This window comes from Mercenaria mercenaria, chromosome 8, assembly GCF_021730395.1.
Source record: "Mercenaria mercenaria strain notata chromosome 8, MADL_Memer_1, whole genome shotgun sequence".
NCBI classification, from domain to species: domain Eukaryota; kingdom Metazoa; phylum Mollusca; class Bivalvia; order Venerida; family Veneridae; genus Mercenaria; species Mercenaria mercenaria.
In genome coordinates, this window is record NC_069368.1 from 2,184,660 (window position 1) to 2,210,121 (window position 25,462).

General features: G+C 34.1%; 1 protein-coding gene across 1 annotated transcript in view; it reads right to left on the reverse strand.

Annotated features, from left to right (window-relative positions):
* Positions 1-25,462, reverse strand: part of LOC123523211 (kin of IRRE-like protein 2) — a 98,859-nt gene that overhangs the window by 70,828 nt on the left and 2,569 nt on the right. The window lies entirely within an intron of this gene.

Below are 25,462 nucleotides of genomic sequence, written 5' to 3' on the forward strand. Positions count from 1 at the left end.
ATTCTAAGGTACAATTGCTCTTACGAGAATTCTTTTCGTCCCCGTTGGAAAAGGTCCTATGACTTTCAACTGTGACGGTCGGGGCATTTGAAAGATGGTTAAAACTTCCTTTGTAAGGGCGTCTTGCTTGCGCTAATACCTCTCTTTATTGTCTGGTGGACGGACAATAAACTAGCATAAATAAGGAAAGGACGATGCTATTGCCATATTAAGAAATGAATGTCATCCAAAATCGATTGTTTCTGATAAACATGATTCATTCATTGTATGTGTAAGTTGTACAATTTGCTTTTTGGAAAGAAATGATATACGGCAGAACTAATTTGTCTATCTTCTACTACTGTCTATCTTCTATTACTGTCTAACCCAACCCTTTACTGGGACGAAGACACTTTTAGCTGTATTTTGTATCAAAGTAATAAAATGTCAACTCTTTTATCATTCTATACGCGATTTACATCCATATTTCTTCATTTCCTTCTTTCCTTAGAACAGAAATTAGTTAAGTGTTTGTAGTGATTTAATTCCTTTATAAATGAAGAAATTTACATAAAGGGGTTTTAAGGGCGATGTATAAAAGTGTATTAAGGTTTTGTAATGAATTAACCATTAATGAATTAACCATTCTTGAATTATATCACTTTTAATTCAATAGGTTTATTTGACTAGTTTCTGGTTTACATAGAACACTTGCAAGTACTGGAAAGAACTCGTGTATTATTCTAGCAATTTTAGGTGTTATTTCTTAGATTAGAAGAATTTCAATTTTTACGTTTTGAGAAAAAAATCAAACAACACCAAATCATATAAAGGAAGAGTTGTTATACATGAAAATTGAACAGCAGGTTAAACATGTATATTACTATACGAACCAAGCATGTAAAACATGTATATTACTATACGAACCAAGTGTCGGTGTTATATTATAAACATTGAATTCCGGCAAAGGACTGCATAAAGGGTCCACACTTCCGGACAGTTAAACGCCTTTTTCAAAGAACTGTGACATATGTTCGTATTGATGCATTTGCAATAATGTTCAAGCGTTGAAATTTCACGTAACTAGGTGGAACGCAGTTTGCAGCAATTGTTTATTTTTATTTCTTTACACATGACTTTCATTTTCAAAGGGGGACAACTTTTTCTGAATACTTTAAGTATCCATCTTACGGAACAGTAATGGGCAGGTAAAGTATTGGTAAAAATGTTGTTCCTTTATCATATATTTCTGTGATTTGATGATATACTCCTAAACCTCAAACATGATATACACATCTATGTGTATTTTGTGACCTTTTAAAATGTGGTTAATATCGTAAAATACATGATATTATATCATTGCATCACTCGATTTTGTGTTAAGAGAGGTAGCACTATACCAGCTTTATGTTTTAAATCACGAGTGAATTACAAATCTATAGTTGCAATTTAATTAACATGTTATTCACACTAATAGTTTTGCCACTGGTAATTTAGAAACGGAAATTAGAACAAGAAATTCACGTGAAGATGCTCTAAGCTTTAATTTGAAATATGGATACATCAGCCTTACATTTAAGTACAATCTGTTTTAGAAAATGTATCAACAATTTAATAAAAACAAATAGATATTTCTCAGTAAGTCTCTCTAGTCGTTGAATAATACTTCAGTCACTGCATTCAAGGAGATAATTGATAAAAAGCTATGAAGAAATATACATGTAAAAATGTGGACGAAAAATTGAAATTCTTCTAATCATTGCAGGAACGATATTTTCACCTTTCTGACATGCATCTTTCAAATACTATTAGATATATGTGGTTTCCTACTTTGACAATTTGGTTGCTCAATTTTCGTACTTTTGCTTACCTGACCTACGTATGCGAGGTAAGAAATAACACCTAAAATTGCTAGAATATTACACGAGTTTTTTCCAGTACTTGCAAGTGTTCTATGTAAACCAGAAACTAGTCCACCGGTTTGTTGTCATTGTCAAATAAACCTACTGAATTAAAAGTGATATAATTCAAAAATGGTTAATTCATTACAAAACCTTAGTACACTTTTATACATCGCCTTTAAAATCGTTTTTTCCAGTACTTGCAAGTGTTCTATGTAAACCAGAAACTAGTCCACCGGTTTGTTGTCATTGTCAAATAAACCTACTGAATTAAAAGTGATATAATTCAAAAATGGTTAATTCATTACAAAACCTTAGTACACTTTTATACATCGCCCTTAAAATCCCTTTATGTAATTTTCTTCATTTATAAAGGAATTAAATCACTACAAACACTTAACTAATTTCTGTTCTAAGGAAAGAAGAAAATGAAGAAATATGGATGTAAATCACGTATAGAATGATAAAAGAGTTGACATTTTATTACTTTGATACAAAATACAGTTAAAGGTGTCTTCGTCCCAGTAAAGGGTTGGGTTAGACAGTAATAGAAGATAGACAGTAGTAGAAGATAGATAAATTTGTTCTGCCTTATATCATTTCTTTCCAAAATACACATTATACAACTTACACATACAATGAATGAATCATGTTTATCAGAAACAATCGATTTTGGTTGACATTCATTTCTTAATATGGACCCTTTATGCAGTCCTTTGCCGGAATTTAATGTTTATAATATAACACCGACCCTTGGTTCGTACAGTAATATACATGTTTTACATGCTGTTCAATTTTCATGTGAAACAACTCTTCCTTTATATGATTTGGTGTTGTTTGATTTTTTTTCTCAAAGCGTAAGGCTAAGCGTTAAAGCAAAATCTTTTCTTGATCCTTTCATTTCCAATAAATCTAAACTGAGTTTGTTACAGGATAATATATCAGTGAAAATTCAATATATACGCCTATGTATATTTATAAATGATAACTGCTTCTAGAATAAAAACAAAACATGCGTCCTGTGATTTCATAAAAAATGACAGGTGTCATAAAATGAATGAATTTATTTATTTATTTATTTATTTATTTATGACACAAATAAGTGCTCAGCGTTCCTTGTGAAATTTAGAAAGTTACTAACTCGATAAGGCGTTTCAAACTCAAAACATTTATTAAAACATCACCTTTCTAGATCATGACAGAACGCAAGCTACTTTAGACTTTGCAATACTGTTTAAACCAAACCTTATGACAGACTACTTCTAATTCATATCATAGACTGTCAAGCTCTCGTCAATATCATAGACTGTCAAGCTCTCGTCAATATCATAGACTGTCAAGCTCTCGTCAATATCATAGACTGTCAAGCTATTGGAACTTTGCATACAAACAATACAGTATTATGAATGCAGCTACAGCCAGACACTATTGATTGAAAGTTCATCTAGTACATGAAGTTTTGCATTTACCTTAATGGTGTGTCAATAATTCCTAACTTTAGCGTAACAAATTAACAAATCATGTTGAATTGTCTTCAATCTTGAATTTTAAAGAAACCTGTGGTGCCTGATTTAGGACATTTTCTTTTAATCACGTTGGCTTGAGCGCGGTATCATCCTCGAGTGAGTACGAAATTTCTAAAGTTTAGTCTGTTTATTTTGCACGTGCACCAAAGAGACAAAACGAAACTAGCAACATTTTTTGCTAGCGCGTATCATTAACAAAAATTTAGTATTGGGGCGACAGCACGCACGCTTAGCTTAGACGAAATGTTTCGTTTTGTTACGTTGGTGGGCGCGCAGTTAAAAATTTTCTTTTGAAATGTCATGCGCAAAATAACGCAACATAAAGAAACATTTTATTTCTTATTATTCTTTCTGCCGCATTGTTAGTTTCGTTTTTTCGCCGTCTAAGCCGTGCGCACGCCAACGCGACATAAAAAAATGTCCTTACACTGTAACCATAAAATGAACCAAACGCTGTTAACAATCACTACATAAGATGATAATATTTTTAGACAGAAATACGGTATCCTTCACGGTAATTAGACACTGGTCGGTCACTGTTCTTGAATTCTGTAAATTTATAATGTACGAGTAATAAAAAGCTATAACACGAGAAACAGAAAAAGAAAAATACTGATATAGCAATGGAGTCACTTCAGGAGCAAATTATCGAAACCGACAGGAAACAAGGCATACGTAAAGCTTTAATAAACGTTGAATTGACATTTGTTTTTAAAGATTTCTCAACCTTTATTTTCGCTGTTAGGCCTACTAATTGGCCGGCATTAAGAAGAATGGGGTGAATTAAATTTGTGACAAGTGTATTGACTGGAAATTGCTGATTGAATCATACATTATATTTGTGCTGATCCGGGAGATAATGAACACATGAACACATGTCATTAATAATTTAGACGAAGAGAGCGTCTGATTGAAAGAGAATGTTTAATTACCCGCAGTCTGTCAAATAATTTGCAATTAGCAGATTAAGAAATGAATGTCACAATCATTGAACGTACCTGATAAACATAATCAAAACATAGTATCACATGTGAGTTTACTAGGTTTGAAAACTGCTCTCTACATTTGTAAAGTATCAAGTATGAAGAAGACATTTAACTGTATTTTATATCATGCTCACCAAGTATCAACTTAAACCATACTAATGAATGATTATTCAATTATCCCGCTCAAATATCAGTAATGTAAAAGAACTAGGATAAATATCAAGCAGGGAATGCCACGTTCCAAAAATGAAACCTCCCCAAAACGAAACCCACAGCACGCAGATCATATGTGCACACTTTTAACAACCCCCCCCCCCCCCCCCCCACACACACACACAAAGCACACAAAGCAAACACGAGGACAAAACAAACAAATAAAGGAACACAATGGGACACCGCATTGGAACGGTCAGTGGCAAAACCACCACTGGTGAGCTTAAACCGGTTTATGGTGCGCACCCAACCTCACTCTTACCCCACCTATGTTCCAAAATCACAAGACAGTGTGTAAATAAAAGTAATCCCCGCCAGGTGAACCTCTAACACATGCAATGGAAACAAAATGCATGGCATGTAAAACACAAAAATGCTCCTGCAAAATCATATAAAAAGCAAACCTTAAGAACCAAAAAAACGTATATATGGGAATTGATTGAATCTTCACACAATTGTCAATTGTCATGAGTTCATATGAAAAATCCTGTTTTGCAATTTTACAAAATTATGCCAATTCATTCTTTTGACAAGACTGTTGAATGGTCGAGCGTTGCTGTCAACCGACAGTTCTTGTTTATATTTATAGCTAACATGTAATACAGTCAGGTTATCAAACTCGCAGCATTTTAATGTTGAATGTTAAGACATGATGAAATTTCAGGATGTTTGATAGAGTATTTTAATGTTTTACTTAATAGTCTCTTGTAATTCAATATTATGAATGGCATTGTACTTTTTATGACTTTTATATTTGTATGTATGTAAATATTTGTACAATGAGAGACTCATATAACAAATAAACTAAACGTATATACCCTGATATATTGTTCTTTATTTAATTATACCAACCACACCTGTCTCTCCAAAGAAGGCATGTGGGAGTCATAAGATGTGTAATTATCAGCCTCAAGCACGTTATCACCTTCAATACAATTGGGTCCATCTACTGATCATAGAAAATAATGTTATAAAGTTTGATGGCTTAATTTTCTCCATTTACTAATCCTTTGAGAACGATAAGGAATGATCACAGATAATAATATTACAAAGTTTGATGGCGTTCTCATTAAATGATGACCAATATCGTTATCGGAGGATCAGTAGATGGAGAAAGTCATCAAACTTTATAACATTAGTATTACAATATTGATCTTTGAGGAATATAATTAAGTAATTATTTATCAGTATGATTTATGTTGATGTTTGATATGTATGGTAGCTTATTATTATCTATTATTGTCTATTGTTTATTGTCTATGATCGTTAGATGATGGTCCTCGATTCGCCGTAAAACCCAAACTCACTCACTCACTAGTTGATGGTCCTTATTATTTGAACGACATCAAACTTTATTACATTATTGTATACGATCATTTTGACGCACGTCCATTCTATCTCTGTTAAATACAGTTGTCTGATACTGTGTCATCCATCGTTGGAGGTGGGCTTACTATAACCAACGAGTTCGATGAACAGTGGGCCGGTGGTCTAGTGGTTACACGCTTGACTGTCAAGCCAGAGGTCCGGGGTTCAAATCCCGGTGCAGGCACTGGAAATTTCTGAGATGCTCTTGTGTGTCTCCTGTCTAGTTAAGGCCTGTACTGGTTCTTCCCAGAAAAGACAGCTTCGCGTGTATCGGTGCTATAAACCGGGCAAGTTAAAGAACCGCTCGTAAAGACTAATTTAGAAACTGTAGTTTATGTAAGAGTCATTGCCATTTCATTCCCGTAGTGCTAAAACAAAATTTGTATGTGGAACAGCACCCATCAGAATAGAAAAGGGAGTTATGAAAATTTAGACGTAAATGAACGAACTTGTTTTAATTGTTTGAACTGTATTGAAGACGAAAAACATGTTTTACTAATCGACTCTTACCTTTTATCTTTTACTAAATTGTCCAATATATTTATTTGTAAGGGAAGAATTGTATACAAATATAAGAATGAATTCAAATAAGATTGATAATTTATCTGATGAGGAAATGTTTTATTCACTGACACAAATATAGTGAAGTATACAGCCCCCCCCCCCCCCCCCCAAAAAAAAAAAGAAGAAACGTCTTGCTAAAGCTTGCTGGAAGTATCGCCGTGTCTGATTGTCTTATATTTTGATTATGACATGTCATCCGGGTTCTTGGATTGATGGTTTTATTACATAATCCCCTTTACAACCGGAGCAGCGTATTACCTATACCACATTCTTAATTTCGCTAGATTCAATATTTTAATCAACTATTCATTTTTTTATCCAGTCCATTTTCCGTAAAAAAAGACTGTGAAGCAAACTTTCTTTTTGCTTCAAATATTCATTTTGGGAATTCGGAAGTGATATTAACAAATGTACAAGCATTCAAATAATTAACGACTTCATAATCGTGACCCTACCAAAACTTTCGTTTAGACCATTTATTTTTCACATTTTCTCAGGCTCATTAACATTCAATATTTCATCAACATCTGTTGGAAAAAGAACATCCAGAATTTATGGGAGATTTGGACAAGTCTAAACGAGAGTCTGCACGATTTCCAGATGTACCCGGCCAAAATGTCCTTATTTTCTCCGTATTTATCACTAACCAGAAATACTACAAAAGCCTTCCAGTGTGTACAAACAAATCAACCAAAATTAAAAGCCTTGAGGACAAAGAACATAAATCCTGCCAAAACAAAAAAAAAACTTTTAAAAAATCTTCTTTATGGCCATCTTAACCATTCTTTATATTCCTAAATGCAAGATTTAGTTCTTCAAGCATTTGCAGGTATTCTTTACGTAATTGATTTATATCTAATATGTTCGAAATTGACGTTTCTTCAAATTCTAAACTTTCACTGTATAAATTCTCATAATACTATCTATTATCTTTTGTATAAACAAAATCTTTATTGTTTTCAGTTCTAAGCTTTGCAGTTACGATGTTTGTAAAAATTTTATTTTCAAAAATTAAAAAAAAAAACGGCTTGATTTTTTCGCCTTAATTCTCATACCGGCATTTTCGAACAATATATAATACCTTCAACTTGTGTTTTTTCTTAACGTTTCCAATTGAGATTTCTTTTTTCTGATATTGCCTTTTCTCTAAATTTTCAGTATTTTGCATTAATTCCTTTACAATATTTTGAAACCGCGTTTATATTGGTTTCAGATAATTGGTCAATTTAGAGTTGTTTCCCTTATACTTCATCTTTAGATGTTAATTCACTAAATCAAACGTAAAATGAGCCGTGCCATGGGAAAACCAACATAGTGGGTATGCGACCAGCATGGATCCAGACCAGCCTGCGCATCGCGCAGTCTGGTCAGGATCGTGCTGTTCGCTAATATTTCTCCAATTCAATGGCTTTAAAAGCGAACAGCATGAGCCTGACCAACGCGCGGATGCGCAGGCTGGTCTGGATCCATGCTGGTCGCATACCCACTATGTTGGTTTTCTCATGGCACGGCTCAAATAAAATTGGAGCCACAGCAACATAACAAATATGTAATAAATTAATTTGAAATACACACCTGTCGGCCGCAATTATTCCAGCGGCTCGGCTACAACTTTCACATAACATTCTTGGCATTAAAATAGTTTGTGCTTTGTTTTGCTCGGTAAATTCCTGCGCCAAACATTTAAAAATCTAAAAATTTAAAGAATCTGCGAATATTTTGAACTGCACGATAGAATTGTTTTATCGCGCCAATTTCGTATCGTATATTTGCCAATATATTTCAGTACGATAGCTGAATGATTAAAGTTTGATAATGTAACGCATAGGTAAAATGCTTGGAAATCAGGAAAACGGATTGTAGCCGCCCGGAGCATCACTATGAATTGGCCACAATTTGTAAGGTTCTCTCCAAAATTCATTCAAATAAGAGCATTTGGTCTCTTTTAGTCGCAAACAGAGCTAAAAAAAAAAATAACGCATTTTACTCATGAACTGCTTGATGGATCTGTATCACATTTGGTCATTATAAGGTCTTAAACTGAAAAAAAAATCGCATTTCATTTCTTACTCAAAGAAGAATTCGACTTGTAAATAAATTCCCGTTTTCCAATGTTCTAATGCTCTTATTCGTTAAAGTTCGTATTTTCTTTGATTATATTATATATACAATGTAAATTAAAGCGAGACAGCGCTCACTCGAAAATGTACAGCTCGTAAAACAATTGTTAGTCAATTCTTGTGGATCCTGGCCATTTTCCTTATATTTTCTATGTTAAGATCGCTTGAAACCCAAAATAACTTATCCCCTTGTGAGTTCCGGAGATTGGTGTTTAACTGCATTTAAACCTTGTAAAATATGTATGAATATCCATTGGAAGCAAATAAAACAATTAAGCAAGACAAAAGCGGACTCGAGGCTTTCTCGCAATTTTCATTGCAAGGAATCTGTTCAATCTATGTTTTCTGTAACGGATATTTTGCAAATTTCTCATTAATAGTACCCAATCCACCAAATTTCTTTGGCTTTACTCGATTCATTTTGTCGCGTCTATATCCCGCCCGTCTCGTCTCTAGAACTAAGGGTAATAAGTTAAGTTCACATAGGAGAACCATTAAATTCGTTTGTTTTGACAAACGGTCTTTTGTTTTGTTTGAAAATGTCAAGATAACACGACTTTCGTCTATATTTCTTATACATATGCATAAATAGAATTGGAAATTTATATAAGTCTGGGATCATAATGCATTTTTACTTGAAATGTCAAATTAAGTGATTTACATTTACAAAATTATCCCCTCTTTGGACGTCGAGTCTGCCTACTGGATTTTAACTTCTTTAATTGATACAGACGTATTCTCTTTTAAATCTTGCTTTTGAACAAATTATTGTTTTTCTTACGTACCTCTGAAGGCAATGTACCTCACTGGAATTTAATATAAACCTCAAGGCTCATACAACAATATGACATATTATGTCCGACAAATCCGACTGTTTCGTGTGCGAAATTGCTTTTCTTATTGTACTAATCTTTAATATGAAAGGGTATGACATTACAATCACCGATAATTATGATTTCAAAGTGAGCGAGTTGGTGAACGATTTTTTTTCACATTTTGTTAGCATTTTATGATGAAAGAAAATCGCTTATCATCCACTAAAGGGAAGTCTATGCAATTCAAAAAGGTACGGTGAATAGATTATGCAATCTGAAATGATTAAACATGTTTATAAGTAGAAATGAAAAGCTCAATAGCTATACTTCTGCCCTGAATAATTGTGGCATAATCTCCTCTTAGAACTTATATTTGTTCAAGTATCAACATTTAGATGATATCTTTCACTCCACGTATAGGAATTTAATGTAATTTTACCCAATAAATATGATAATGAGGACCAAAACAACCATAATTATATCATAATTAGTTATAAATTTTGATATAAACTTCCTTTTTGTTATCGCTTATATTCTTTTTCGAGTGTATGAAATATAAGACAATAACTTTGACTTTACTGATATATCTTAAATGTGACTTTACATATCGAAAGATAACACGATACAATATGTCCTGTAACTTTGATGTACATGCTTGCTTTATTGCTCCCACCCCTTTTTTTCAAAAATTTAATATCCAAGAGAAAGAAATTACATTAAATCAAGAGCCAGGAATATTTGTACTTGTTAATAAGGTGGGTGGTTTCAAAATCATAATAAATCTACCCTGAATAATGATAAAGATATGAGCCGTGCCATGAGAAAACCAACATGGTGGCTTTGCGACCAGCATGGATCCAGACCAGCCTGCGCATCCGCGCAGTCTGCTCAAGATCCATGCTGTTCGCTTTCAAAGCCTATTGCAATTAGGGAAACTGTTAGCGAACAGCATGGATCCTGACCAGACTGCGCGGATGCGCAGACTGGTCTGGATCCATGCTGGTCGCAATGCCACTAGGTTGGTTTTCTCATGGCACGGCTCATTTTTCTCCTTTTTTACTTTTTTATTTCATTTTTTAGCAATTAATGCAATAACTTCAAATCCATCAAACGGATTGTAATGTGACTGTACAGAAGTCAAAAGATGGAAAATAAAATATCGTCATTTTAGCGCAAAAAGTGAATACGTCCTTCTTTAAGTCAATGTAGTTATCCATTTCTTGCGTTGAGGTGACGATATATAGAACAAAATAGGCGTTGCTTTCTGAAAAAGCAAAACACCACTTGAAGTTTCGCCAAAAATTAATATTGCGAAAGTAAAATATAGTGTTTTGTGAACTGACAGGTGTGTTTTTCTCCTAAATATTTTAGATGTTCTGTAATAGCAATTGACGAATATCTGAACGCGTCTACAGAAGATTCAATCTAATCACTTGAAATATGAAGAGCAGACGTCAACTGAGATGCACATGTTTAGAATCTTTCTTTTGTTTTAAAGTCAATAAAACAGATAAACGTCACTTTCCAGAAAAGATATATTGAACATTGAACTCTACTTAAATTCGGGTTCACTCCCTGATGCAATAGAAACGTCTGCTGTTATTTACCAAGAAATATATCGACTAAAGTAAAGCAGCAAAAGAAAAAAAAGAAGACAGAGAGAAACAGAAACAGAAAAAATAGAGAATAATGACTATCATAAATAATGAAGAGCAACAGTTACTGTTGAAATGACAAAAGCTTGTAATCGCTACATTGAATAAAATGTCAAGGAAACAATTAAGCCAGAAGATAGTCCTAGTATAATTTACTGATAAAATTGAAACATATAAAGTCCATGAGTACCTTTCATACACGTCCATGTGTTGATTTTATTATTCAGTTAACCAATATTTTGCGCAATATTTTCTTGTTTTGACTAATATTCATCCTTAAATTGTCCTTTTACAGCTGTATCTGAATGTAAAACATGTTCAAAAGAAACATTTTCAAAGAAATTTTCCTTTTTTTTCTCATTTCCGTTCCTTAACAACCAGTGGCAAAACAGTTCGTGTTAATAACATTGAAATTTTAATTACTCTTTTTCGTATTTCATTTATTATTTTCCCACCTAATAAGAATTCCTACAAAGTTAAGTACTTTTTTCTGGTATTTTCAATAAAATATAAGCTTAGATTAGAATTATGCCTACTGGCGAATTCAAAATTTCTCTTAAGAGTCATGTGTTTACATTCTCTCATTTTGTCTACAAATAAACAATTGAATATATGGTATATGTGTATTCTTAACAGGAACAGCTTACATATAATTATATATTAAAGTATTTTTAGCTCGACAATACGAAGTACGGAGAGCTATTCTACTCGACCCGGCGTCGGCGTCGGCGTCCCCACCTTGGTTAAAGTTTTGATCCACTTTCTCTTTATCTTTGTTATTACTTGATGAATTTTCTTCAAACTTAAAATAGTTATTTCTCATCATCACCCACATCATATGGCACAAGGATCATAACTCTTGCACCAATTTTTAATGAATTATGCCCCCTTTTACTTAGAATTTTATATCAATTTTGATGCACTTTCACTATATCTCTGTTATTTCAGAAGGGGTTTGATTAAAACTTAAAATAATTGTTCATCATCATCGCCTACATCATTTGACACAATGACTATAACTGTGTCACCTGTATTTTATGAGTTTTCCAATTTTTACTTAAAATTTCTGGTTATAGTTTTTATGCACTTTCACTCTATCTCAGTTATTACCAAACAGATTTGATTAAAACTTTAAACAGTTGTACCACATCATCATCCACATCATATGACACAAGGACAATAACTCTTGCACAATTATTTTTAATTACTCCCTTTTTGCCTTTAATTTCAGGTTATAGTTTTGATGCACTTTCACTCTATCTCTGTTATTACCAAACAGACTTGATTAAAACTTTAAATAGTTGTACAACATCATCATCCGCATCATATGACACAAGGACAATAACTCTTGCACAATGTTTTTAATTATCCCCCTTTTTGCCTAAAAGTTCAGGTTAACGTTTTGATGCACTTTCACTTTATCTCTGTTATTACCAAATGGATTTGATTCAAACTTAAAATAGTTGTACCACATAATCTCCCACATCATATGATACAAGGGCCATAACTCTTGCATCAATATTTCATGAATTATGTCCGCTTTTTACTTAGAATTTCAGGTTAATTGTGGTACACTTTCACTATATCTTTAGCTTGCTTAATGAATTTGATTAAAACTTAAATCAAATTTTCCAGCTCATCTTCATCATATGACACAAAATCAGTAACTCTGGTGCAAATATTTTAAGAGTGCATTACTTTTGCAGAAGCTTTTCATGAATTATGTTCCTTTTACACTGATTTAATGTTTTGAGACTTAAGCTATTGCCCAATATCTTCATCCACATTTGAGTCGTTAAACACTCCAGTGACAGCTTCAGCTTCCTCATATGTGCCCAATTTCACTATCCAGCATCGAAATAGTCGAGCGCGCTGTCTTCTGTGACAGCTCTTGTTAATGTATATGTAGGGATAATACACGTTTTTTTTTGTGTATTAACGTCTGCAGAAGCCCGCGGGATTGTTTGTGACCGAGACCGAAGGTCTTGCATAAAAATATATTTCACGACGATTTATGTATTGTTTTCATATGTGATGACTTGACGATTCCGGTACATATTTTATTTACCATTCCAGTTTTCTTGGAAACGGTAAACATGTTTTAAATATCCGTATCCAGGGCCCGGAAATAAACAACACTATCTTAAGCACATCCTGAAGGTTTTTAAGCGTTTTTTTTATCTCACATTATTACAAACATAAAATTACCAATAATTGTTCATATCATTTCACAATTTGGTACTCTATCACAATTTCAAGGACAATAACTTTACATTCGAGTTATATTGAGTACGGACACGCAGTTGGAGTACGGATGAGTACGAACGTAGTGTCAAGTTTCCAAGCTGTTTTATATAAATTCTTCGAGAAATTAGATAAAAACATACTAACTGATACTTACCAAAATCATAAATATGATACCTAAAAACAAAGAATCGTGCAGGTAAACACGCGATTCTTTAACATTCACGGTTGTCAACAAAATCTGAATTGACGCAGAGTTCTAAAAGGGGAGTAAACAAGGGAAGAAACGAATACGAACAATGTTGGGGGCAGCGCATTTGGCGTTAGTTACTGATACATTAAAACATTCTATGGTTTAGATTGCATCTTTAATGCTTCAAGAAGAGGTTTTTATGAAAGGAAAAAGACGCAGATACCAGATGTCAATCTGCGCAGAATTACATATACGGTCCTGGGAAAGCATTTCAAAAATAAAAATCGGGTATTAACAGCACGTGAATTGCCTTGTTTGCACACGATTTTTCTCCCGTTAATACATGGGCGGATCCAGTGAAAAAAGTAGTTTTTATGCAAGAATGTATAATAGCGAATTGTTCAAAGTCAAAGAGGCTTTCTGAAGTGTATATATATGTTTAAGAGTAATGGTGTACGAAGTAAACACTCCCCATTTTTTAAGTGTGTGTTAAGGTTTCACTCAGATGCAGTGTTGGTATATATTCTAATCCTTTGAGACCATGGAGTTTATACAATATTTGTGTAATATAATTCCGCTAAAGCATATGCCATGGAAGTGAACGAGTCCGCTATTAATTTGCATATTTCCTAACGATTTTCCTAAAGATTATGACGACTGTAATAATTTGTTGACAACCGACTCAGTTACTTCATGTAGGATTGACATTATGGTGTAAGAACTGAAATAGCTCGTCCAATATATTTCTGTGCATATTGTCAGTATCTTGTCTCTAGTACAAATAAAGTCGCTATACAGATTGAGTAGTGAGCATTCTCTTTATAGAATAAATGTAAGTGAATTCCTAGAGGTAATAGAAATGCCAATTAATAGTGAAACAGAAACGAAACAGACACAGTTAAAAGAATGCACAAAGACAATAAAGTAATTATAGAAATGTGCGAGTAATGAAGAATGATGAAAGGTCATTACTATAAAAAGAGATATTGTCATGGAACGAACCTATAGCTCTGTAATTGGTAAATGGAAAAGGCAAGAAGCTAAGCTAACTGTCTGCTTAATATCTAAACACTTTCATATATAAATTTGTTCAGGAAGATATCGACACAGTAATATATGATTTTTATGTTTCATATATCAGAAGAAATACACAATTATTCAGCGTACTTCTATGTACATGCAAGTTGTTCGTTGCTGGATATGCGTACCAATTATGCATTGTTAATGTAATCTTATTTTGCTTGGTTAAGAGACACACCTTCACAGATTTGGTCTAATGGCGACTTTTCCAGCTTTTGTTGATGGAGAAAGACCCGACATTGTTTCAGACATGGGCGAGTAACTGGGTAAAGCCGCTTGAACCGACTTTTCGTAAGCAAGCTAGATTCCTCACATAAAGAATTATAAACACAAGCAAAGTTCCGTACCGGCGATGTCACGGGTCCCAGTTTCGTTTCATCATCAGTAGCGAAACATTTTATTTTCTAATCAAGAAATATACCGCAAAGAAGATGACGAAGCTATGAATGTATTTATTGTTTAAGTCTGATACTGTTGTCAATAAAATTATCCAATTTGTCCTCTAAAAAAGTCAGTTATATAACATATGGAAGTCCGTACAAAGTTCACATTTCACACTTCATGTTAAAGTATATAGCATACTCATACTCAATAGCATCTAATATGTCAAACTTCTTTCATATTTCATATTTCGTGTGGTATGTCGATTATGGAGTATGAGCTATGAAATGTGAACTGTGGAGTAAGAATGGTGGTGTGAACCAGGATTTAATGATTACTTTTTTGGACTTCATATTGATTTTGCTTTTTAAGTTGAAGAAAGACTACACTTTGAGAGGGGAATTTTTTTTTTAATATTTCATATGTTTTTGTATGTAAAATAACACAATCAAATTAGCACATTAACTTTTGATGAATATCATGTTTTTACGATAAAGAAGAACAGAAATGTCTCTACTATAGGAAAAAGTTATAATGATATATTTTGTTGATAAATCTTTTGGCAAGAGATTTTAAAATATTAGTCGGTTTCTTATTCGCCAAAAACGATAAGAAGGTCCTATGTAAACAATTGCAATAACGGTGTTTTTCCAATAACTTTCTTAACAGAAAAAAACTCAGTAGAAAGTTATTTATCATGTGTGCGCAGGAATCATGTGGCTAAAATATTTCATTAACGGAAAACGGCAAGCTGGATTTTCTTAACTCTTAAGGGAATTAGTTTCTGCTTTTGCTTTGTCGAAAATATAATTACCCCGTGAAATATGTGCTTACCTATCTAATTTGATATTCCATTGATTAGTGAGAAACACTTTGGAACAAAAAATATTGTAGAAACATATTTAGTCAGATATCAAAGGCATTTTTATAATTTGTATAAATTATTTTCAGTTTCAAGGTCACTGAGACCTTAATCTTTGAAGCAAAATGTTTCATGCCATGACCACAGACAATCCTTCTATGAAGTCGACCAAATTTAAGACAAAATATTATTTCTTATTAAGCAAAGACCATTTTCAGTTTCGAGGTCTCAGGTACCTTGACTTTTGACCTGCCAAGTGACCGCCGAAACAATGAAGGTCATTTATTGGCAACAGGCAATAAACCTTTTATAATAAAATTGACGACTGTAGGCCAAGGCATTACCAAATACATTTATCAGTCCAAATGTCTTTGAAATACTGATCCCTTATACAATACGGGACATTTACATCTACTTATCACAGACGCTTATCTTATCAAGTCCGGCTATTGTGGGACCAAGAATATTCTAGCTATAGATATACATATTGTCTACCGTCCAGGCGACGGATCTGTCGACTTACACAGAGCACCCCAAACAAAGCCATAGAACAATGCATTATTCCACAGACAACTCTTCAAAGCTTTTAATTGGACTGGATCACAATATCCATAAGTTGTCAATCTTTAGATTTATTTGCATGCTAAAAAGAATGAGATAAAAAGGGGAATGAAAGGAAAAACATATAATTGAGCCGTGCCATGGGAAAATCAACTTAGTGGCTTTGCGACCAGCATGGATTCAGACAAGCCTGCGCATCCGCGCAGTCTGGTCAGGATCCATGCTGTCCGCTTTTATAGCCTACTGCAATTAGAGAAACTTCCGCGCAGTCTGGTCAGGATCCATGCTGGTCGCATGGTTTTCTCATGGCACGGCTCATATGATTAGGATGACACATGTTTCCTCGAAAGTTAACCAACAGTTCACGAAAACGCGTCCGTATCTTATTGAGTATTTATCTACATGATACCAAATTTACTGTTCAGAATCTCTGTTTGTGAAAAAGCTAGATGTTTTGTTTCATTCTCATTGTCAACATTTTTATTTATCTCCCAGATTTCCCTTTAATCCGTTCCTGAAATATTCATTTTATTTATGATTACAGATATTGCTCGTCGAGAGAAGTCAGAGCCTAATAAATAAGTAAAATTGTTAGAGACGATACGATTCTAAAAATTGCTGCGATTCGAAAAGCTGGTAAAAACTTGTCATTCAGAAATTAACAATAGAGGGAAGTGCCTCTCCAGAAACACTGCACCTAAAGAGTAAGTCGCAGCTCTTTGATATTGTACTGGAAATAGAAAGTTGGCTTGTGTTAACTGTGGTATTTACAATGTAAAACTGGGTTTAATAAAATCTAGAAGGCTCCTTTGGAAGCAAAGAATGCAACCGAGCAAAGTAATAGCAGTCTCGGTTTGACTGAGTCTGCTTATGAGAGGTAATAAATAGTAGGTGCAACACCCGTTTCGCCCCTAGCACCGGCTTAAGCGGATCTCTATTACAAAATGTTGAATGGACTCAATGATTCCGAAGAATATAACAACACTGAATCCAAGTACGGGGTGAGTTTTTAAAGCCGCCACACGACACTTTGAGATTGCTGTTTGATATTTAATAAAATCTATAAGAAGATCTTTTAGAAGCAAAGAATGCAACCAAGCAAAATAATAACAGACTCGGTTTGATTGAGTCTGTTCGTGAGAGGAAATGGAGAGTGCAACTAACCTCACGCCCCCTAGCAAGTCTAATACAAAGGTATTGAATGGACTCCATGATCCCAAAGGACCACTAAAAGTCATTTCAATGCAAAGAAACAAGAAACCGAGTAAGACTGGCATGAAGGCTTTATGTGTCTGGTAGCACGTGCAACAAGAACGTTGTAACAATTCATTTAAAGCTACTCTGTCATAGAGTGGAAATGCTCAGCTTGGACACAAAAGGTTACGTGCATAATTTTGATTAAACAATATATTAACCAACTAAAGCCGTTGATCGGAAGGGAGAAAGGAGCATCCGCACCAAAAACAGAGGAGAAAGTGCTACTAGTAAATATGTAAATGCTGTTATGTCTGCAAGTGCACATGAACATCTGATTTACCTCAAACATATTTTCCGAGGGCAGATATTGAATAAATGATTAATTTCCAATACTATTAATAAAATACTATTTACCACAAGTAAATTGTCTTTTATTGACTTGGAATTATTTTAGAACTGGTTTGAAAATCGTCTTTTGAGATACCTTACATCTTTGTGACCAGGGCTTCTTGTTCGTCATGGTCATACTTCCCATATTGGGCTGTGAACTCTTACACTAGCTAAACAGAACAAAGCAGAGACATTTTGTCTGCTACCATATACTACAAGCGATTTACAACCGCTTGATAAGCGTATGTTCAAAATGCTCAACACAGAATACAAGAAGGCATGCATGCAATTCTGAAAGGAAATCCTCGGCCGGATAATTTGCAAATGCGTGGCTCTGAGGCTGTGTTTGTGATGCTCTGTGCTTCCGAGAAATCTGCCCTTACCTATTATCTTTTCTTCTCCATTTTGAGTGTTTAAATGCTGTCCTAATAGTAAGAAGCCATGGAATTTTGGTTTCTGTGACGAAAAGTAGAAAATGTTAACTATTAAAAATATTGTTTATCAGTCATTTGATTAACGTGACTGTGTTTTTATTAACCAGCTGTTTGAAACTGTGTGTTAGCGCTTAATATTCTACAATATATAACAATAAATACCACATTAACTGTTGTAATTGATTTATAATTGTCGACAATCGGTCAGTTTTGTAGACATGACAAAATATCTACATCAGTTGGTAAAAAAGTGTGTAGTTTAAATATAAAAGATCAGTCTAGTTTCACACAATATTAGTATTTTTTTATTCTATGTAGCTTTTAAAAACATTAATATCAATTATGTTCTGAAACTACCGATAGTGTCCCTTTAGGCTAATATTCCTAATGACTTGTGAAGCCTATGGAAGTAAAAGTATGATTTTCATTATTTAAGGCACTTACCTACAGTGGACACGAGGGACCAGCGTGTTTTAGAATTATAGCAAACCTCTTTAGGACTGACACCTCTTACAATCTATTCCCATTGATATGACACTTTATCAGAACAGACACCACCGGAGACAATTTTAATTTTCAGAGAATATTTTCTCTGAAGCAATTCATGGCTAACTACTGAGCACTATAAATGTATACACATGTCTGGCTAAAATTAATGCGCATATGTACATGTGCATATAGCTATACTAAGCGGATATGAAATACCACCCACACTACCAGTGTACTGCTGTTGCTTTTTATTTTTTATTTTGTTCATTGTTTTATGTCTCAACGATTTGTACAGAAAGGTTTTACAGACTATAGTTGTCTTTTTGGTACTTGCTTCATAAAGATTGCTGAGGCCTATATCGTAGAAAACAAGAAGAAAATAACCATTATACAATCAGTTTTAAACAGTTGACGACGGTAATAACATTTTCAAACTGTTTGTGCGTTTGACTTAAATGATGCAGACTTAATTTAATTTTGGTGCCAGTGTGTCACTACACTGTAGCGTAGCCGCTCCTTAAGTCCTCTGGATAAATAACTTAATACACTGTTTTTGTTTCTATTTAGTTTATTTTCCGTCACCATTGTATAACTTCTAACTGACCGAGCTAACAAAATTCCGTCTAACACAAATAAGCCTTTAAGCATTTCATAACTCTCTGTGTCCGTTTTCATTCCTTCTCAGGCTGAGCGCAGCACAAGGCATTTAAGCCCTAGCCGGCTTCCGAGCCAACATGTGTTTGCTATATGAGCGGGCGTCCCCTTCAGCTTAGTCCGACAATACACATTTTGTCTCCATATTTATACAGATTGGTCAAATACATCATTTACATAAGCAAAATTAATGAATTCTGGTACAAACCGAAAGTAATAAACAATAAAAATATTTCTCGTAAAATATAGATAAATTGTCACTCAAGTTACCCCCAATGTCCATCATTTTACTGCAATATAATACTTATATGACCTGACTAATAACTTTAGATGCATTTTATGTGCACTTCGTGAGAAAAACAACATGTTTTTCTATAGTGACGCACTTATTAATTAACCTAGATCTTAACCTGTTTAGTCTCGCCTTTTTGTAAGAAAAGTGTTTCTTAACTTATGAAAAGATATAAGGAGAGTGTGTTTTCTTTCAACAAAAAAAATTATATCAATTTCTTTACAACACCAGCTTTAAATGGTTAGGAGTACGTATTGCAAAATCAATGTTTATGTTCTGATTAAGTCTTTAGGGAAATAGAAACGCCAGTTAATACAGTTATAGAAGAGGAACAGACACTATATAAGTGATAAAGAACAGTTACAAAACAGTTACAAAACTTTATTATAAAAATGGTAAATTGTTGGAATAAGACATTACAATAAAAGAGACGCCTGCGATAACTGTCTGCCTAGAAGAAATTTTAACAATATTTGAAATGCAACTTTAACGATAGGGTAAAAGAGATTATATTTGCAAATGTGTTTGACAGTTTTCAAAGAAAGCTCTTTTATAGTAAATAAACAGTATTCAGTTATTGTATAAAGGCTGAAAGCTATAGCAAAGTTGCAATGTCCAAATGACCTTGACTTTGGATCGACTGACTCCAAAAATGTCTTTAGTTTTACTTAAAGTCTTTGTGTAAACTCAACTTCGTAGCAGTCATTTTTTATGTGGTGTTTTTGCCACTGACCGTTCCAAGGCGATGCCCCACTGTGTTCCTTTATTTGTTTGTTTTGTCCTTGTGTTTGCTTTGTATGTGTTTGTAAGAATGGTGCACATGTGCGTGCTTTGGGTTTCGTTTTTGTTTTAGGAGGCTGCGTTTTTTGAACGTGACATTCCCTGTTTGATATTTATCCTTGCTTGTTTACAGAAGTCTGAATAAAAGCCCTTCCCATATAATCCAGAAATACAGTTATGCTGTGGTTAAAATGTCAGTTGCTAAATCCCGATGTCCTGGGTTCGAGCCCCAACGGGGTCAGCGTAACACCATCTTCTATGACACCAGTACGGATTTGTCCTCCAAACTGATCCAAATAAGCGTGAAGCTCATCAGCATCCATTTAAAGTAAACAAGAATTAAATAAATACAGGCAAGTGGGATAGCTTAAATTGGATTGCCAATGTCTGCGTACTTCTTTTATTGATATTTTACTGTCGTTAAACGTGAATGCCAAATGTTATTCACAAATATGGGAAGAGAACTTCTTCAAAATATTTTAGGTACAAATGGCATTCATTTTCAAAGGGAGACAACTTTTCCCGATTATTTTAAGTAATTGTCGAGAAAAAGTTGTCTCCCTTTGAAAATGAATGCCATTTGTAAAGAAAAAAAGATAAACAATTGCTGAAAACTGTTTCACCTTGTTATGTGAAATTTCACCACTTGCACGCTATTGCAAATGCATCAAAACGAACATGTGTAACAGTTCTTTGAAAATGGTGAGTTTTTAAAGGCGTTTAACTGTCCGGAAGTGGAGCCCCTTTAGGCTGTCCTTTTCCGGAATTCAATGTTTATATCAGTATACTGACACTTGTTCCGTAAAGTAATATACATTTTTACATGCTGTTCAATTTTCATGTCAAACAACTCTTTCTTTCTATGATTTGGTGTTGTTTGATTTTTGTTTCTCAAGGCCTACTTCTTAACCTTAAATCCCCGCCGTTACATGACTGAAAAACTGTTGAAAACGGCGTTAAATCCAAAACAAACAAACCCACCGGGACTGAGCTATTTTGATTTCTGTCATCTGACCTGTTTCTTCAGGCCCTTCAGTTTGTTTCCCTTTTTTGCTATGTCTTCTACAAAGACATTGAGTACATGCGGTTTTGGTTCTTAAGGATTGCTTTTTTTAATAACATGCCTTCTGTTTCCATTGCGTATGTTATGGATCAACCTTGTAGGTATAAATGTTATTTATACTGTCCTGTGACTTCTTTGAAACAAGTTGGGGGTAAGGGTGAGGTTATGTTTAAGCTCCCCAGTGATGTTTTTCAGCTGAGCTTCCAAGGTGGTGCCCCACTGTGTTCCTTTATTTGTTCGTTTTATTTTCGCGTGTTTGTTTTGTGTGCGAGTGTGTTGGTCTTATACGCGTCCGCGTGCTGGGTTGCTGTTTGGAGATACTGCGTTTTTGGAGCATGATTTTCTCTGCTGGATATTAATCTTTTTTTTTTCTCCAGAATATACTCTTTTATACATAAATACCCTAAAAGAAAGATATTATTATTGACTTATTATTACCAAAATTTAAAGACTCCGATGTATATTCTTTCATATACATGTACTTTTAGTCTAAATACTGGCATTATAAACAACATTTGCAATGATGTCATTGATGTCATTGATTCATTTACTTCCCATTAAACACAAAATGTCTCTAGGTCTTGTCTTTGCAATGTAATTTACTTAAAAATATCGATCAAATTCCTTTTTATTAGAACCTTAGGTATATTTTCATACATTTTTAAACACACGGTGCGTGTCATCGAAAAGGGAATATCTGTTCCCATGACAAAGTACCATGTATGATAAGGGGTGTTTTGGGCCCCTGATCCAATTTTGTTTTTGAATGCATCATTAGATTATAAAATATGTCTATTTTCTCGATTTAGTTGCCAAATATCTGAATAAAGTCAGTATTTTTAAAAAAATACTGATTTATATATGCATGCGTCCAAGTGTGTAAATATTTGGTTTATGAGTGGGTATGCTTAAAAAGTGCCATACTGAAGTTATTATTTACTTAAATTAGAACTTGACCTGATCATTCATTGCTAATACAGTGTACAATTCATTTTGGCATTTGATACCCATTATAATACTTGAATAAGAAAAACAATATAAAGGGAGATAACTCTTCTTTACTCAAAACAGCTGAAAAGTAAGGTAAAAATTGTATTTTCTCAATTTTCCAAAATAAAGACACATCAAAAAATATTTATTGTTTTATATCTATTTTATCTAATTTTGTAAGTTTAGAACTTGTCATGGTTACAAATCTAATTACTTGTTACCATGGTAACAGATTGATTTTTTATGCATTGTTTTTTAAAAGCATCCATTATTTCTCCTCAAATGCTTGTGAATGACCTTGTCAAATCAGTGTAAAACAAACAGCAGGCTGACCTGATACTATAAGATTTTCAGTAAAGCATTTGATAAAGTGAGCCATGAGAAAAGTGTCAGCTGGACTTGGATATGGAATTCAGTTCTTCCAAGTGTCAAGTTATCCGCGTCAAAAGAAAGAAATATCCTATTCCCTAATAATACCACCTGCATAATACATTACTAGAATATGTCGCATCAACAGAATACCTTGTGGATATCTCAAACAATCTGTCGTGGGACGCCAATATAAATAGGTCAACCAAAAGGACAAATCAAACTCCATGGCATATCAGACCCTTGTCAGACCACAGCTGGAATATAGTTCCGAAGTATTGTCTCCATACACACAAACCAAAATAGAAGCGGTCCGAAGACGGGCAGCACGTTGGGCTTTGTCTGACTTTGGCCGCAACTCCACTGTCACTGACATGCTATACAGTCTAAAAATTCCGCAGGCTAGATCTCCGGCTCTCTCTAATGTATAAAATCTAAAATCAACTGGTTGCATTCCCCATGGAAGATTATCTCATCCCCTTAACAAGGCAAAAACGCCATTATCATTAGCTGTTTTACAGGGTAATCTCTGTCACCACTGACAACCTCGAATATTCCTTTTTCCCAAGGACTATAGTCCGTGCGTCCGTAAACCTTTGCTTGTGACCAATCTAGAGGTCACATTTTTCATGGGATCTTTATGAAAGTTGGTCAGAATGTTTATCTTGATGATATCTAGGTCAAGTTCAAACTGGGTCACGTGCCGTCCAAAACTAGGCCAGTAGGTCTAAAAATAGGAAAACCTTGTGACCTCTCTAGAGGCCATATTTTTCAATGGATCTTCATGAAAATTAGTCAGAATGTTTACCTTGATGATATCTAGGTCAAGTTTGAAACTGGGTCATGTGCCGACAAAAACTAGGTCAGTAGGTCAAATAATAGGAAAAACTTGTGACCTCTCTAGAGGCCATATTTTTCATGGGATCTGTATGAAGATGGGTCTGAATGTTCATCTTGATGATATCTAGGTCAAGTTTGAAACTGGGTCAACTGCGATCAAAAACTAGGTCGGTAGGTCTAAAAATAGAAAAACCTTGTGACCTTTCTAGAGGCCATACTTTTCAATGGATCTTCATGAAAATTAGTCAGAATGTTCACCTTGAAGTTATCTAGGTCAGGTTCGAAACTGGGTCACATGCCGATAAAAACTAGGTCAGTAGGTCAAATAATAAAAAACCTTGTGACCTCTCTAGAGGCCATATTTTTCATGGGTTCTGTATGAAAGTTGGTCTGAATGTTCATCTTGATGATATCTAGGTCAAGTTCGAATGGGTCAACTGCGGTCAAAAACTAGGTCAGTAGACTAGGTCAAAAACGGGTACAACAAGATCTTACATAACAATTTTAACTTTTCAAAACAGACATAATTAAACAAACAAAGCCCTTTGCGCTGTGTAGTTTTATAAAATGAAAAATAAGACAGGAAAGGTTTACAATATTAGTAACAGTGCGAAATATATTTTGTTTTCTGTCTATTATACATTGTAACTCAATAATTTACTATGAACTATCTAACAAACATACATAAACAATATGAGATTGAAACACATCACTGACCAATCTTGTGGTGTAAAAGAGCAAAATTATATACGTTACCATTTACTTCCTGTTGCAATTCACGTTTAAAATAAGTGGTTGAAACTAGATGATTTGCTGTAAATACATACTGCATTGTCTTCATTTTATTCAAGTGCGCAAGAAGTCACTCTGTAATTGTACTCAGGAACTGACTCATGAAAATTAGGGAAAAATTCATATAGTTATCTTTTTATATAGCAGTTTCACTCATTTGATGATCATCAATTAAGATCAGATTAAGTTTCACATATACATGATTTTTGAATCTTTGTTTTATTTTAAAAGGCTTTCCTAACTGGATACCTGGCCTTGTTGTTACTGACATACATTGAATCCCACCAGGGTTGTATTAATTCTTTAATCTATTATTTAGGATTTCAATAATTAATATGATGTGTAAAAGATAAAACAAAAATGTTTATTCCCACCCCAGTGCGTAAGTATTTCAATTTATTTTTAAGTATATTTAATTGTTCAAATTTCTTCTTCTTAGAATACCACACATGTCTTCCTTGTACTATTTGTCATTCTTACAGACAATTAGTCCATACGGACATTTGATATAGGGATAGGACACCAGCACTTGAGATGTACTGTGTTTAAAAGCCGTCTTCTTAGAATACCACACTTGTCTTCCTTGTTGTACTATTTGTCATTGGTAAAGACAATTAGTCCATGCGGACATTTGAAATAGGGACAGGACACCAGCACTTGAGATGCGTTGTGTTTAAACGCCGTTACTTCCAGTTAATGATCACGAATTTTTCGAAAGAAGGAA